Source organism: Gambusia affinis, linkage group LG06, assembly GCF_019740435.1.
Source record: "Gambusia affinis linkage group LG06, SWU_Gaff_1.0, whole genome shotgun sequence".
NCBI lineage: Eukaryota > Metazoa > Chordata > Actinopteri > Cyprinodontiformes > Poeciliidae > Gambusia > Gambusia affinis.
This window is the reverse complement of record NC_057873.1, coordinates 18,840,326-18,856,985: the sequence shown is the minus strand read 5'-3', so window position 1 is coordinate 18,856,985 and position 16,660 is coordinate 18,840,326. Positions and strand designations below refer to the sequence as shown.

At 36.4% G+C, this 16,660-nt stretch overlaps 1 protein-coding gene across 2 annotated transcripts in view; it reads left to right on the top strand.

The window, feature by feature from the left end:
• zgc:172282 (leucine-rich repeat and fibronectin type III domain-containing protein 1-like protein) overlaps positions 1 to 16,660 on the top strand; it is a 170,855-nt gene that overhangs the window by 75,362 nt on the left and 78,833 nt on the right. For both annotated transcript variants that reach the window (XM_044119456.1, XM_044119455.1), the window contains exon 2: positions 6,194 to 6,306. The gene's annotated coding sequence lies outside the window, so the exon portion shown is untranslated. The remainder of the gene's footprint in view (positions 1 to 6,193; positions 6,307 to 16,660) is intronic.

Genomic DNA, 16,660 nt, shown 5'->3' with positions numbered 1-16,660 from the left:
TGGACTAAAACAGGAATGCTCAAGTCAGCATGCAACTGCACCTATGACAGATATTATAGCTAGAAACTAGTGATCAGGCCCGAATCTGGATATGGTGATGAAGTCAGACATGACTCAACAAAGACACATAAAAACAAAGTCGGTCTTTTACCACCTAGAGAACATTTCCAGGAGTAATGTATCTTGGTCCTAAGCCATTCGATCTATTCTCTGAGTTACAGGGACACAATGCAAGTGCTTTAAAACTGGGATGATTTGCTCTATGTTCCTAGTTTTAATGAAAATGCAAGCAGCACTGTTCTGGATCAGTTGCAGCTATTTGATTAACTTTTTATGCAGACCTGTGAAGACACTTTTGCAGTAATCAATGTGACTAGAGAAACATACATGGATGAGTTTCTTTAGATCTCGCTGGGACATCAATTTTTAAAAAACCTGACGTTATTTGATCAATCTTCTTGTCTATCCTGCAACCAAAACTAAACATGGAAGATCAGCATTCAGTCTTTATGTTCCACTAATCTGGACTGTCCTTGTATTGAGGTTTTAATTGCCACGCGGAAAGGATGGTTTAAGCTGGTAGTCTGGTTTGCTGGCGTCAAGTGAATCAGATTCGTCTTCCTTAAATGTATCACCATCGCCTCCTGTTTCTTGACAGTTTTAATGAGATACAAATTGATGAATTTTTATAGCGGAGGTTTTAATACAGAAAGCAATTGGTCTGAGTGTATTGGCGATAACATGGAAATATGGAAAAGATTCGTGACCACCTTTTCCATTCCACTGTGGGGCTCAGTAAATTAGACTAACATCTTTACCCGACTCTCTGTATAATTACCTTGGACCAGTCACGTCAATTTTCTCAGTCACTAAAACAGGTCAAGTGATGTGACTCTAATGAGTAAATGGGGTGAGGCTGAAACTAGAGCTTTTCTTTGCTGCAGTATCCCTAACTCGATATGCTGGTGCTGCATTGGTTGGATGCAAAAGAGCTGCCCTTGTAATAAGGAACCAAAATTAATCTGATTATGGTGACCTGGTCATTAAACTATATCTGCAGAAGAAAGGTTATAGTGGTGATGTTGTATGGTTGATTTAATGGACAATAAATTACGTGAGTCCAAGTGAAAGACAAATGTGCTTGGGAAGCACAGTTTTAGTCTCACATACTGTTTCTTTTTATAGACGGTAGCTATTTTGGTCATCTGTTTTCTCTTCAGCACTGCAATATATACACTTCTTGTTTTCTATCCAAAAACTTTTCCCGAGTTTGTCACTTTTGATCATGCACATTGAGTAAATTATATATATATTTTTTCAAACAGTGAATTTGTACACTGAAAATGTGTCTGTGGAAACAAGTGTCCCCATGGAAAAAAATGGAAATGATCATTTATTTCCATCTTCCATTTGCACTCCCTCTCTAAAGCATGCAATATCACATTTTCTGGTTAATTATCATTAATTCAATTTAATGCCATTACTGGAAATACTGTCCAGAGACATGAAAATGAAACAATGGCATTAAGGACAGAAACCTATTTGACAAGGTAGAGATCTATGAGATGAGGAAGCCTCTTATAATATGAGTTTAGGTAAGACATCACTGGGTCCTCTCTGTGCCAAGGACATTTTTCACTTGGCTCATAATTCAACACATTGGGCACAGATTTCAGCACTGGGATCCCATACATAACTCCCTACAAGCTCTGGCTGCACCTGTGTCACTATCTCCAGACTTGCAATTAAAAAGCAATTGGCTCATAGATACTGACTTCTGTCTGCACTTCAAAATATTAGAAAAAGTGCCAAACCATTGTAATTGTTGACAAGCATGCAGCATGGATCAAGAACTGTGAATGATGCTGGAAACAGAAGCTTTGCTCTTTTTTCCCCACATTGCACAATCCACTTTGATGGCTTTGAAAGTGAGCACCTCAAAAGAAGCAGTGGAAGCATCCCAACAATGTAATCTATCTTTTATCTTTAACACAGGAAGCATACACTGCTAAAACAAAGCCAAGGTAAAATACAATATGCAGTGATCTATCTTGCACAGCAAATATATGTAATGTAATCGTAAAATTTGCACTTGGGATATTTTGAGGAGGAAAAAAATCAGATGCTTTCTTTTTTAGAGGTTACACTATTTCTCGATACTTTGAGTTTTATTTGGTTAAGCTATTGTCTAACTGGTGTTCTCTTTTTGTTTAGTTGCTTTGTGCTTCCCATACTCACTAGTGCGCTGCCACAGCTGCTCCTTATTAATTAACCGGTGCCACTCGTTCCTGATGCACTAACTTTCTTTGTACAGTATTGACAACCTTGTCAAACACTTCTGTCAGACATTCTCTGTGTGGATTTTGCTTTAATTCTAAGTTCATTGTTGTCTATAATCCTCAGCGTAGATCAGTGTACGTTTTGAGTTCACTTATTATCAAAACATTGCCATATATCTACTCCACATAAGAAACACAGCAGCTAAAATTGTATGAAAATAATTATTTAAAAAATCACTTCATTGAAGATAATTTTATAATAGGTGTTACAACATTTAATTTCACTTTGACATCAAGTGTTTTTGAATTTTAATTGAATCACTTATTAATTCAAATCCATGATGTCTAAAGAAAACGTGTACAAGGCACTGTTCTTCCACTTGTAGCGGTTCTTTAGATGTTCACTTTTCAGGGAGTGCTCTGTACAGCTCTTGCCCACCAAAAACTGTTGTTGGAGCTGAAGGTGTGTGATGTGACCAGCAAGTCACATCACACACCTTCCCAATTTAAGCACTTTATCCCTATTTCTGATCATTTGTTTTTAAATGTTTAAATGCCTATCATATATTATCCATTTAGTAATTGAATAAATTCACTAACCAATACTCACAGCAGGATTATCAGACTCTAATATGAATAAACAATTCCCTAATCCAACTGAATTAATTATACTTCTCACACGTTCAAGCATTTTACATCTGAATTTGCACCTAAATTGGAGAGAATTATTTAAAATAATTTAAGTATATTTTTTTTAAATACCTTGCTATTGCTTTATTATTCTAGTAAAGAAACAGTCATAAATATCATAAATAGCACGTTATATTGTATGTAATCTGTTTTGTGGTAATTTGGAATTACCACAAGAGTATCACCAAGGTGCTAATAAACATAAACCCAGAAGGTTAGTAGAGATCAAACCAGGAACTACAAAGAGAACAAATTAGTATATTGCATTATGTTGAAGCAGCAACATATAGAAAGCAACTTTAAAAGGAGGGGATGAAGAAGGTAGAGCAAACATACTTGAAGAAAATAATATGCATTCATGCCATTTCAATGAACCATATTTGAATGCATTGGGTAAAATAGGAGATATGGGTTTCATTTCAGGTTTCACTGTGTTTGTTTATATAAAACCATTTGTTGTTGCTTCGTTTAGGTTTCATGATAAAAGTTAGAAATCTCTGGGGATCATAATCCATCATGTAGAAAAATATATCCACCCCTCTCCTCCACATATACATACAGCATATACAGTTTTCCATAATTTCATTTATTCACACACTCCCTAGTGCCTGAATACATTGTATATATACTTCTAAGCTCCCCGGCAGGTCAGCATGCACCACATAACATATCTTGTGCAGAGGGGCAGTCGCTAAAAATAACAGGGGTCTATGCGGAATGTCAATACCTTTTTCGAGATCATACAGTAGTGTATGGTTCAAATGAGGCAATAATACATTTTTCAAAGACATGTTCAAAGCCCAAAGGTGGTTAAAATAAATATACTCAGAGCAGATAAACTATTACTTTGACAAATGCACCAGATCAGAGTTGTCAACCTGTAATTTATCAGTATTTCCCCTGACTTTTGTTTAACAAGCATAGGGTTGTTTGTCTTGGCCAGCCTCTGTGATGGACTGGCAGTCTCTGAACTGGGATGAGCTCCCGTTTCTTCATGACCACAAAAAGGACAAAGCGGACATGGGAAATTAATGTTTGTCTATTAATATTTACTTTTGTTTCTAACCGCAGCAGCTCATTGCTTTGTTTCAGAGTAGTTGCAGGCACCTGCTTTTAATGACTGGGAAAGTGCCTCAACAAACTGGGCAGAATGCTTTTGCATTTTTTGCATGGCTTTGACCAACTAATTTTAGCCGCTTCTAATCAAAATATAGCAGCAATAATTTGTGGCAAGTTCATTGCTTGAAAGAAGAGTTCCCAAGAGGATGTTCTGCAGTCACGGCTGGACAAGCTGAAAATCAGACTTTTTTGTTGCATCTCTTTTAAAGATTGTCAGTATATCAGCGACAACAAATCTCCATTTTCCCTATATTGTCATATGCCATTATATTGCTTTTGATGTTCCATAATTTAGCACCTCACTAAACATGGGTTAGTAAAATGGATAAAGTGCGATTAGACTGCTACCTTGTGTGTCACTCAGGTGTGACCATCTATTGCAGTTAGACTCCATCCAACTCACATTAATAACAATATTAACATTATTAACATTGCACATGGTGACAAAAAATGTCATTAAGTATCTTCTTGACTGTGGTGTGCTTTTGATTGTTTTCCTACTACTGCAAAGTAGTAGGATAGGCTTTTTCTTTTTTACTAAAAGGAGATTTTAAGATTTTAATTTGCCGATGGGATTATTTCCCCTATTAAAACTCATATGTAGTTTTTTGTAATGAAACTCTAGGGTTTCTGAAAGCCATCATGCAAAAGAGTACAATAGTTTTATGTACCTTATTGAAGCCAGAAGCACCTGCCACCAGGGACTTAACTGCAGCTGGATATCATGCTGCCAAGTATTCTCTTGGGTATTCTTTTCATAGAACAAAGAGTTTAGGCAAAAAGCACACATAAATAGAAGATGAGACTGTTAAGGGGGGAAGATGCCTCTCATGAAAGATAATTAGTACTTTATACTTTTAAAACAGCCTCTGTTATTGAGCAGACTTTGACAGAAGTGTTCATCTTGTTGCTACTTCTCAATAAGGCACATTTTCAGGATATGCCAGGAAATAAAAAAAAAAAAAAAAAAAAAAAAAACATGTGCTTCACATTATTACAGAAAAAATCAAAACTAAAACTTATACCCACACTCTTGTTCTTTCCGAAACAAACTGTTGATCTAGATTTGATGAAACGATTAATTATTAAATTATCTCTGCTGCCTTTAATTAGTGTGCAGACACGACTTTCTTCCACACTTGCTGATATATTTTACCACCCTAACCTTTTCTGTATGATGTGCAATTATCTACCTCCTCTTTATGTAAAGTTAATAAACTCTATTAGCCAGGGGCCATCTGTTACTTATGTGCTGACTGCCACATTGAATGTGAGGATGTCAGCTGTCCTTTTGCTGTGTCACCTTTTTACAACATGAATCGGCAATGAGACCGCTTTAGATCCCTGATAGGAGTAATAATAATTTTCTAATAGTCTTTGGCTTTTTAGCTCAGACAGCTTGGAAACTGAATGCCATAATGCCTTCATCCTGTTTGATGTGTAATTCATTGTGGGCACTCCACTAAAACTCAAAAAGTACACACTGTCAGTTTCTTTTTTAATAGTGCTTTGATCAATATTGGATGGATGGTTTAAAAGAGGGACACATTTCTTCGCTTCACTGCCCACAATTTTTAAGGTACTCAAAAATATTTCCAATGTTGATGGTAAAATATTCATATTATGTTCTGGCTTCTGGGTTCTTCCTTCCATGAACATAATTGAAGTCGTAGTCTTATCTTAGGAAGCTCTTAGTATGTGTAGAGTTCTGCTCAGATAACCATAAATAAACAATAAGGAGAAATTAGCTTTGTCCTGACAGAGATAAATGATGGTTGAAGTAGTACTTAAAGTAATGCAATACACCTAGACTTTATGCAGATCACATAATGTAATTTCAAAACTTTGTGTCGAAATGGCTGATATGCTTATGCTTTAAACCTCTGCACCAATGCATGAAAGGAGCAAGTGCAGTAATGTTTTACTTATTTCCAACCCAAACAGCAAACTTTTATGTCAGAGTTTAGCAGTGATGTATTGCAGGTCCCACAAATAGGTGTGGGGTAAAGAGAGAGACCCACTCTGAGGTAGGTTTACAAAGCCACTGGGATATCTGGGTTTTATTAGAACTAACCATGTTCATGTTTCTCTGTTCTTTCTCAAAGGGCTTTGGATCCATTTCCCTCGGTCCCTCCTCTTTTCTGTCCATCTACCTGTCACTGTGACTGCAATTTATCTTCATGTTGAATCCTAATCTAACACACAATATCAGATAGAGGTAGGAAATGTTTGTTTTTTGTTTTTGTTTTTCTTGTGTTTTGAATCCAAGTGTTTGTGGGAAACTGTGGCATTGTTATTCTACATTTGCATTACATCTTCTGGTTTGAAGATTCTTATTGCTAATTAACAGTTCAATGAACCCCCTTTGGAAAATGAAGGCATATAATATGCTTCCATATATGCTCACATGCATAATTTTCTTTTTCGCAGTGTTAAACATTAAACGTTTATTAAACCATTATTAACATTTTTCTATTTAAACGTCTGTTTACCTTTGGAATTAAGTGACCTCTATATGCTACGCATACTTTATAGTTATGCACTATCCTCTATTTGCATATACATTAAAATGCACACATTTACAATACTTTAAAATTATTCATTTGTGATGTGTTGCTCATCTAAGAAATTATTAAATTTTGTAAAGACATTCTAGTGTCTCTTGAAGTTCGTGAATCTGTGCTTTGACATTTACCTCTGATTGTGTACAGAATTAATTAATTCCAACAAAAGTAAGTTCATGATCATATGTTTTATATGGTCATAAAATATATGATCATATTTTAATGATCATTTAATGATCATTAAAACAAATACTTACTCCAGGATCTATGCTATCATTAAAATGGTGTCCCTCAAATATATAAGTCACTGTACAATACATAGGTACTCTGAACAATAAAAATCAACCTTTTCCGACTGTGACTATGCAACTAAAGTAACTGACCCCGTTTTTCTGCAGCTAGATGAATAACTTACTTCACGTGTAGCAATTGTGTGCAGGTTTTTACAGATTCAGCACAGAACAAACTGGGGCTGAACAGGTGCAAGTACTGGCTTACTAACTTACATGTAACAAAATTATCAGCTGACTGCTCAACCAAGCTATATTCCGGCGGCTCATACAAATAAAAACAGCTCAATGGTGCAGAGCTCACTTTAAAACCACAAACGCATCAAGTGACAATTTAACTGCATTTTGATAGGCAAACAACAATGGATTAACAAGGCATGGTTTGGAAACCAGAAACGGTCCCGTTCAAGGCATGAAACATGGAAAACTGCATAAACACATTAGCCCAGGTTAAATATGCACAGAGATGCATTGGCTGGCAGCTGTGACACTAAGTCAGGGAAAATTGAGACCTTTATAACATCGTTTGGTTCTGCTGCAGAAACCAGCATGAGGAAGATTAATCCAGTTTGATAAGAAACGTGATTAAGATAATTATAGAACTTTAAATGTCCTAAATATGTTCACTCTGCACTCTGAGCTGCAGTAATTGACCTGTCTGTTGGAAATATTAACAGGATGCAGTTATTGTGTTGCCGACCAAAGTGTAGCTAAGAAGCCAGTTTTACGTATTTAGTAGAAGCCATTAAAAAGACAGAGAGAGAGAGAGAGAGAGAGAGAGGGAGAGACAGCTGTGAGTTAATGTTGAGACCGAAGACATTCACGTAATTCTGCCCCAGACTCTTACTGAAGTCACCCTATTATGGACTTTTAGCTCTGTCTCTCACACCATCTTGGAAGTAGGTAGAAAAATGATTTCATTTTAGTGGCAGAACAATTTGTACCTCCGTCTTATTTTCTTCTTGTTTGTAGCCCTCACTGCCTTCTTCAAACCTAGTTTTGTGTCTGCCAGAAGGGGGGAGGATTATCTTCCATAAGCAGTTTACAAGATGCATTTTGAAAAAAAAAAGCCTAAATCATGTGTGATATGTCATACCTTTGTATATTTTGTGTGGCAATATAGTTTTCTTTAAAGATAAGGAATTGTATATAATTTATATATAAGAAATATACCAGAAAGAGAGGACAGCAGAATAAGCACATAGATTAAGGCTTGAAAAGATTTTATAATTTAATTTTCACTATCCAAAAATGAGAATAAAAATAATAGAATATAATAAAGAATATTGCTTGAACTTTTATTCAATTTTAAACAATTAGGATTTTGGCTGAGGTTTTAATATATTTTAAAAATAAGGTAACAATACTGATGTTTACCAGTAAGGGAATTGTGAGGGACAGGGGCACAACATCCAGTGAAAGAAAGGGGTAATCAATCACCCTAGACATTACAAAAACACAGGAACCAAAAGGAAAAAGGGGTCCTCTAACAAAAAAAAAAAGAAAAAGGAAAAAGAAACACCAAACAAGATAACATGGCCAGGGGTCACCACTGTCACCATTGCCCCAGGCCCTGAAACACAGAAATGCAAACAAACCACCTTAGTAAAATAAATAAATAACAGCAGTGTCACAGTAAAATATTGTGCATGCAGGTACACTTCCCAGTGGCAGCCCACCTTTTATGCTGCTACTGTTTGACCCAGAGACACAGAAGACCTGCTGTAAAAATAAAGGTTAAAGAGGGAGTATTATGCAAAATCAACTTTTTTGAGCTACAATTTTGGTGTAAGATTGTTCTATTTGTGGTAAGTGAGGTGAGCTTGTTGACAAGTTATCCAAAAATAACTTACATGTTTCCCTAGAATCCCTTACACTCCTTATGTGGATAAACACTTTACTTCATTATCCAAATGTGGAAGCTCCCAACTACAAATGATACTTGCTGCTTATTAAATGAAGTTACCAATTTGAAATTCACCAAAAACATCTATCTTGATAAATCAACCACATGGAAGAGCAGCCATTAGATTAATTTATCATTTCTTTAACTATGTTTCTGTGTGAAGTTTGCATTTTGTCTTGTGCATGCATGTATTTGATGGGAAACTGCGTGTTTATAGAATGCTGAAGGAAAACAAAGTAAGGTAGTTGGTTGTTATACGCTGATATCAGGAGTGATTTTGAATAAGCAAATTTGTTTCTCTGATGGTCTGTGCGGGTCATCTCCTTTCTCTTGCCTCTTTGACAAAGTTGGTCCAGAAAATTATTTAATATGCTTTTCTAATTAATTGCACATATAGTGGTATGAGTGTGCCAGTAATAATGTTTATCAAACAGAAAAGACATAGAAGTCTAAATTTAGTTACATTACAGCTTATGTTGGTGAGTTAGCGCCAGTAGACATGTGCAGAGGTAGAGTTATGTGTCTTACTTTTATGATTTCCCAAAGCTAAATGTATTTGATGCTCAGGCGAAATTCCACACCCTAACAGCTGCAGTGAAACATGATTATACAGATGAGGTGCTGTCTCAGCAAAGCAGATATTAATTGAATATACACTGTGTGCACACAATGCATAAGGCATGATTATCTTGTTACTCCAGACTGTAACTGCTCAGGTTCTACAATGATGTGGTCAGTCATCTAGAACACATCTTAAACAACAACCAGACGCAGTGGTAAAATTTATCCATTGATTATTTCTAAATTACTCAATCACTTGTCCATTTGCCTGTTCATTCTTTCCTTTCTGTTTCTAGTTTTTGGTGATGTCATTTTTAAATCAATCACAGTACAAGCACATCGATAATATGTACTTGTATTTATATTTGCCTGAAGACGATTAAGAACTCTTAGATTTTGAGTCTGGAGTTTTAGCTTTACACATGTAGGAATCATTTAGTACGCATGAGATACTAGACATGTTCCAACACATGGTAGACTCAAACAGCTTTCTATGTCTCCCATGGCCTATTTTGTGTTCTTGCAAAACTTTTATCTGAAATCAAAATTTTTTCAACTGTCTACTGGTGGTAATTCACCAACAACCATATTTTGAAGCTGATCTGCATCAAAATATGGTTTGGGCTAAATATATCTACTTGAATGGAAAAGGAGGGGGGTCTGTTGTTGTGTAAATCATTGTGGGATGAAAAAAAAACTTTAATTAGTTCGCAGAAAGCAAATATACATACATATACAGTGTATTTTACTGAAAATATAAATGATATATATATTTGAGACGGAACCAAAAAAAAAAATGGCATCTAGGGTTAACACAGACAAACCTTTATCTAAACAGAACTGTTTATCACATTAAATAAAACTTCAAAGCAAAAAGTACATCTGCTATGTTTAGACTTTAAAAAGAAGAAAATGTGTTCCTGTTAAATTAATGCACTCATACAAGTGTAGATGATGGAGAACATCATCAGAGGATAGAATAAGCTCCCAGGCAGATGTTTAGTAAGTGAACATCACGAAAAGTTTAACCAATCTTGGTAATATGATTTGAAAGAAATGTGAACAGTGAAGAGCAGAAGCAAAAACTCCACCAACATATGACTGTGACTGAGAAAAAAAAGAGTTTCATTTGTTCCTTTATTTCTTCCTTCATGGAAGAAAGAGTTTCATTTGCTCTGTTGCATCATTACACTTGCATTCAATGACAAGACTTCTTATCCTTGTAAATACCCACAGGTATTATTATTTCACACTGTCAAAGTAGATGCCTTTGGCATAGATAAATAAGTTATTAGATTTTTTTCGCAAATCATTCAATAAAGATTTCCAATATGTCACTGAAGGTGAGACTTGTAGCAGCCATATAAATCTTTATAATTCTGCTACTAAAAGCCAGAAATTTATTTTATTTTTTTTTCACATAAATAGAATAGAATAGAAGTACTTTATTCATCTCAGCAGGGAAATTATTTTGCAGTTGCAGCATAGAGATAAGACACAGTAACAACTAGTTGTAGATAAAATAAAATATAAAATATAAATCAAACCAATTTTTACCATATAAACAGTGCACAATATTAATCACATCATGCACCTCTCTGTGTGTTTTTTATCACTGACAGGGATCAATTTAAAGCAGAACCTTGAACACTGGTGACAATGCGTGAAAAAAAAAAAAAAAAAAAAAAAAAAAAAAAAACTGTATGTGTGTGATTTTGGTGGGTGCTACACCAAACACCTGCATGGCAAAGGTTGCACAGAAATGACTGCTGAACAACACAAAATTATCTTTTTACTTTCCATTTTATCATCTTGTGTTTTTGTTTGCATCCATGATAGGTCAATTCTTCTTGTTGTTGTTTCTATCATCCTACCTGGCATTTCAGCTCCTCTGCCCATTTCCAGCCCTCTCACTCCTACTTTGTTTATCTTTTTTCCTCTTTTCCAGTAAATTATTATTTCCAAATAACTAGTCACATAATGAGAAGTGTGAGCTACAGCTCTCGGGAAACAAGACACATCTGTCAAAGAAAACCTGCGAAAAAAGGAAAGACAGCAAAACACTCAATCGATAGGAAGTTGGGTAAACGTATAAAAGAAATCAAAGCAGCCAAGAGTAATAAATGAATAAAGAGACCACAAACGAAAACAACAAGTAAGAAACAGGAAAATCCTAGACATGGAAAAGGTCTATTCTAGTTAATATTTCAGGACGGGCTGTTTGATGTAGAACTCTATTAGCTAATCTCCTGGGTTTTTGAGAGGTCTTGCTATAGATAATGTGTGCGAATACACATAAGCAGGACGAAGACAGACAGTCAAAAGACAGAGTGAAAAAAAAATTAATAATAGATTTAACTGTCTTGAGTTGTAAATCACAATGAGGGAAAACTGGTTCACACATAAAACCGTCACAGATACGGAGGTGAAAGCTTTAAGGGATTGCAGTTGTTTGCATTCATCACTTTTTCTGGCTTGGTAAAACATTGATGGAAACATCTTGTCAGGTTTTTAAAGTTTTCCAAGGTCAGCTTGGTCTGCGTTTGCTCCAGCATATCAAACAGTTTCTAGATGTTCACATTCCCTTTTAAAAGTGTGGTGGATTGAAATTCAAGTTATGTTTATACTGTTTATGTTTCACTTTTTACAATACTGTCTTCACATTGCGTATTCCCTTGTTGTAATCGTTTATATTCAAGCCAAGAACGTTAATTAATGTATTATGGATAGTGATGGCCTTTAATACTTGAACAGTAAAGCTGAAAAATAAGAAACAAGAAGAACAACTTCATTTTTTGAGGAACATTTTACTAAATGCATATTTAACGGCCAAATATGGGACGAGTCCATATTTTATGGGAAGGGTGGCAACCTGATTCAGGGGTGCTGAGATACAGTTTTAGGGGTGCGAAAGCCCTCTAAAACAGGCCTAGATACGCCTCTGTCACTCATCCATATCCCTATGGACCTCGCTTTGTATTTTGGTATGCAGTCATGTTGGAACTGGAAGGGACCATCTCCAATCTATCCATCATAATCATCATGATGTTATTCCAACAACGATAGAATAATGCAATTTTCTAAAATGTTTTAGTTTTCATAAGCATTAAGCGTTTTTTTTATTTATTTATTTTTTCTCTTCAACTAAGGGATGAGTCCAACTCCCAAAATGCTTCCCCTGCATTACAACATCCTCTGCACCAAACTTTACACTTGTCACAAGGCAATCAGGCAAATGTCATTCTCCTGACAACTGTTAAACCAAGATTCAACTAATGGACTGTCAGACAGAGGCCTGATTCATCACTCCAGAGAACATGTCTCTGCTGCTCTAGAGTCTAGTCACTGTGCTTTACACCACTGTGTTAAAGACTTCCTACTGCACTTCCTGATTTAAAGTCTGGATTTGGCTGCTTGGACTTGGAAACTCAAATCCATGAAAGTCTCTATGCAATGTCCTTACATTAATCTGAAGGCCACATAAGGCTTAGCGGTCTGTAGCTATTGATTTGGCAAAAAGCTCTCTGCACACTGTTCCCTTAGCATTTGCTGATGCTGCCGCATGATTTTACATGATCTACGATTTCATGGCTGAGTTGCTGTTGTTCTCAATTGCTTTCACTTTGTTATAATGCCACTAACAGTCAACTGTGAAAACACGGTGCCACTCTGGAGTTCACTGATCTCCTGGGAGCAAACCATTCTTTTACAGATATTTGAAAAAGCAGTCTTTATATACTTGGATATGTGCTTGTTCAGGGAAAACAAGCCAAGTTGGAATAACGAGGCCAATCATCATAAGAACTGTGAAAACAAACAATAAAGCAGACAAATGTGCAAATGAATACTCATTAATGTAAGGAACATTTTATTTAGTAAGTGTGTGCTTTGTTCTATTAATGGCCACAGTTGTAACACCTTTCAAATCAGATGAAGAAGTTGAGGGGGAATCTTTTTCTTGAATTAGAATATTAAAAAGATATGTATTAATAAAAACAGGTTAATTTACATTTCTATGCCTGCATCTCAAGCTTAGGGGTGTAACATGGATATTTCCAGCACCATTTCAGGGTCACTGGAGGATCACTATGAAGACATTTTGTCAGCATAACATATATGTTATGTTGAGCTATAATAAAACTGTGATTATTTCTCTGGAAGGAGGACAAAAGCTGCTATAAATTTTAAGTGTAAAAGGACTTGTGGTTGACTTGTGATTTTCAGTGTGTGTCTGGCTAGGAGTACAATGTATCAGAGCATCCCACAACACAACAAGCACTGATCCAGTGTCCCGGCAGCCACAATCACCTCATTATCCGATGCAGCGACAGGAGGAAGACAGAACATTATAACATACAGCAGAGGGACACGGATGGGTGGGCGGGATAGCACAAAAGAAGAACAACATTAACAAGTTTAAAGAAAAGTGTGATAAAGCAAAAAAAAAAAAAAAAAATGGATCAAAGATACATCAAAGGAGCATTTTTTCTAAATGTACCATTACTCAGATTCATGAAAGAACACGTCTGTGCCTGTTTGTTAGAAGTATGTTTCAGATCACAGCAGTGTAAACTTCCCAGATTGGAGACACCAGTTGGCCAGGGTAACTGCTGTGGGTTTGCACATGTGTACCTGTATACATAGGCATTTCAGCCACTGCACAACCTTACTCTAAACAGCTTAAAAGAAAAAGTATTATTTAGGAAAACGCACAGAGACTAAACCTGACACCAATTTCATGAATGGGTTTCAGTGACTTATCAGTTCAAATAAGGTTTGACTGTAGGTTTGCGATAATCCCACGACCCCAAAAGCTTTTCAGCTCCCCATTGTCATTCAGGTAGCATGGGTCAATTTTGCAACCTCATGGCACTATGTGTCCTTTAAAAACACAAATCCTGGTTTATCATGTCAAAGAGGCAGGAGGTGCAGCTGCTCTGACATTTCAAAACCCTGACAGTTCCTAACCCTCACTTCACAGAATAACGTTCTGTGAAGTATCTTTTGTATCAATCGGTCAAATAAATTTTTATTTGTAGCTCATACAAAAACAAACTCTTTTTAAGTTTATAACCAAAGCAGCAGCTGTCAAAGCAAAAAAAACAAAAACTTGCACAAATTTTGTACATTGACTGCTTTTCACTAACTGATCCCTTCAGATGAGTTTGTCCACTGTCCACTGCACAGTCTATTGCGGGATCTGTGACGCAATGTGCCTGTTTATTTTCCAAAGGCCCTGGCAACCTTTTTAGAATCCATAACATCTTTCAGTCTCTTAAATACCTGGAGATTTTGAATAAAAAGTACTATTAGTGTGGGACTTAACCAAACATTGGAAGGAGGACTCAGAATTTCAGGCTTTCAGCTGGTGACATGATTTAAATTTTAATTCCCCAGCAAGTAAAAGTGTGTTGTGCAGAAAAAAAAATGTCAAAACTAAAAAATATTTTCAAAGTAATAGAAGGGAACTTACAAAACCAAACTTTACACTTGTCACAAGGCAATCAGGCAATGGGTCCCTTGCTGTAGCACTTTTGCACTCTGTGCCTGCTGAGGCACAAACTGCACAAACCTCATGAGGAAGCTCTTACTCCAGACTTTATACTAGAAGTTGCTTCTACAAAAAAAAAACACCATTTACTAGAATAAAATCATTATAGCCTGCGACAGGCTGGCGACCTGTCCAGGGTGAACCCCGCCTCTCGCCCGGAACGTTAGCTGGGGATGGGCACCAGCAACCCTCCCGACCCCATTAGGGACAAAGGGTGATTAGAAAATGGATGGATGGATGGAAATCATTATAGCAAGATACAAATAATAAAAAAAGTGCACATATTTACCAGTACCTTAATCTATTAAGATTACAGTACTAGTAATAATTGATTATTTGACATTTGTTTTTGTTCTCTTCTTAAAAATGATCTGACAAACACAGACATCCCTGGTGCATTAGAAATGGAATATCCCACAAACAACCTCTCCACATGAGGCTGTGGATGCTTTCTGCTGTGTTTGGACAGAGCAGCTTGGAAAACACATGAAGGCTAGATAGGACCAACAATATCTGGTAGTTTTCCCACCAGCCAACAGGTGATCATCACCACACTCACCGTGGAGTACCACACAAACCAAGCAGCATAGCTCTGTAAGCCAACCTGATGCAACAAAGCAAACGAAACTGTGCAACCATTGGTTGTTTGTCCACAAGTGTCCAAGTTACTTATCTAACACCATGGGTTACCCCATGGCACTTGGACTCTGCCAATAAACTGAAAACTGGTACTCAGTGAGTTTGGTGATAGGATAAGGATGCAAACAAGTCTCAATTTAAGTCCTATTGAAAACGTCTGGCGAGAGCAGAACATACCACAAGAGGAATCAGTAACCTGGATAATATAGCACTTTGTATTGCCTTGTTCCTGAAAATGTGCTATATAAATAAAACTACCTTACCTTATAGAGAGAATTGTGCGATGATTGATTTCCCTGCTTTCCCAGTCTTATAAAGTGTTAAAAACTGAAGTGTTGTCCTATATTAGATTCCCACTTGTAATCTTGCATAAACAGTATTTTCTTAAACTGCATGGTGAAGTTCTAAGTTGGCTTGCAGGAAGGAAGGTCTTATGTTCAAATCCCAGCCCAGGCCTTTTCTGCATGGAGTTTATATGTTCTTCTCATTCATGCAAGACCCCTCTCAGGGAATTCAAACTTCCTTCTACTGTCCCGAAAGAAAGTTGAGTTTATTGACTTCTTTACATAATTTACAAATATGTATGTACGTGTGCGCATGGTTATTTGTGCCATGTGTCTCTGTTTTGCCTTTTGACAGAAGACCTTTCCAGGTTGTAACAAACCTTGCTCTATGAAACAAAAGTTCTAGGTAGTAACCAAAGTACGGTTGGTGCCATTTCGCAGTAGAAGGTTATTGTCGGCCACATTATGGGGTATTGCTTTCTCATTTTTGTCATAACAGATGTTTTAAAGTTCTACCATTTCCTTTAAAGCCACGCTGGAACTTGTTTCCTACTTATTACTTATTTTATTCTAGTGTTTTCTCAGTGGCACAGAGGTTGTGGGAATCTCATGCTCTGTTCCGGTTTTAGAGCACCAATTAATCTCATTCACCTTGTTTTTTCAGTAATTTCTATAATGAAATCCTTCTCCATGAGGATGTAAACAGGCAGCTGCACAATTCCCACAGAGGTGAGATCTGGCACGATTTGAAAACAAACAAGCTTTCCAACCATGTGT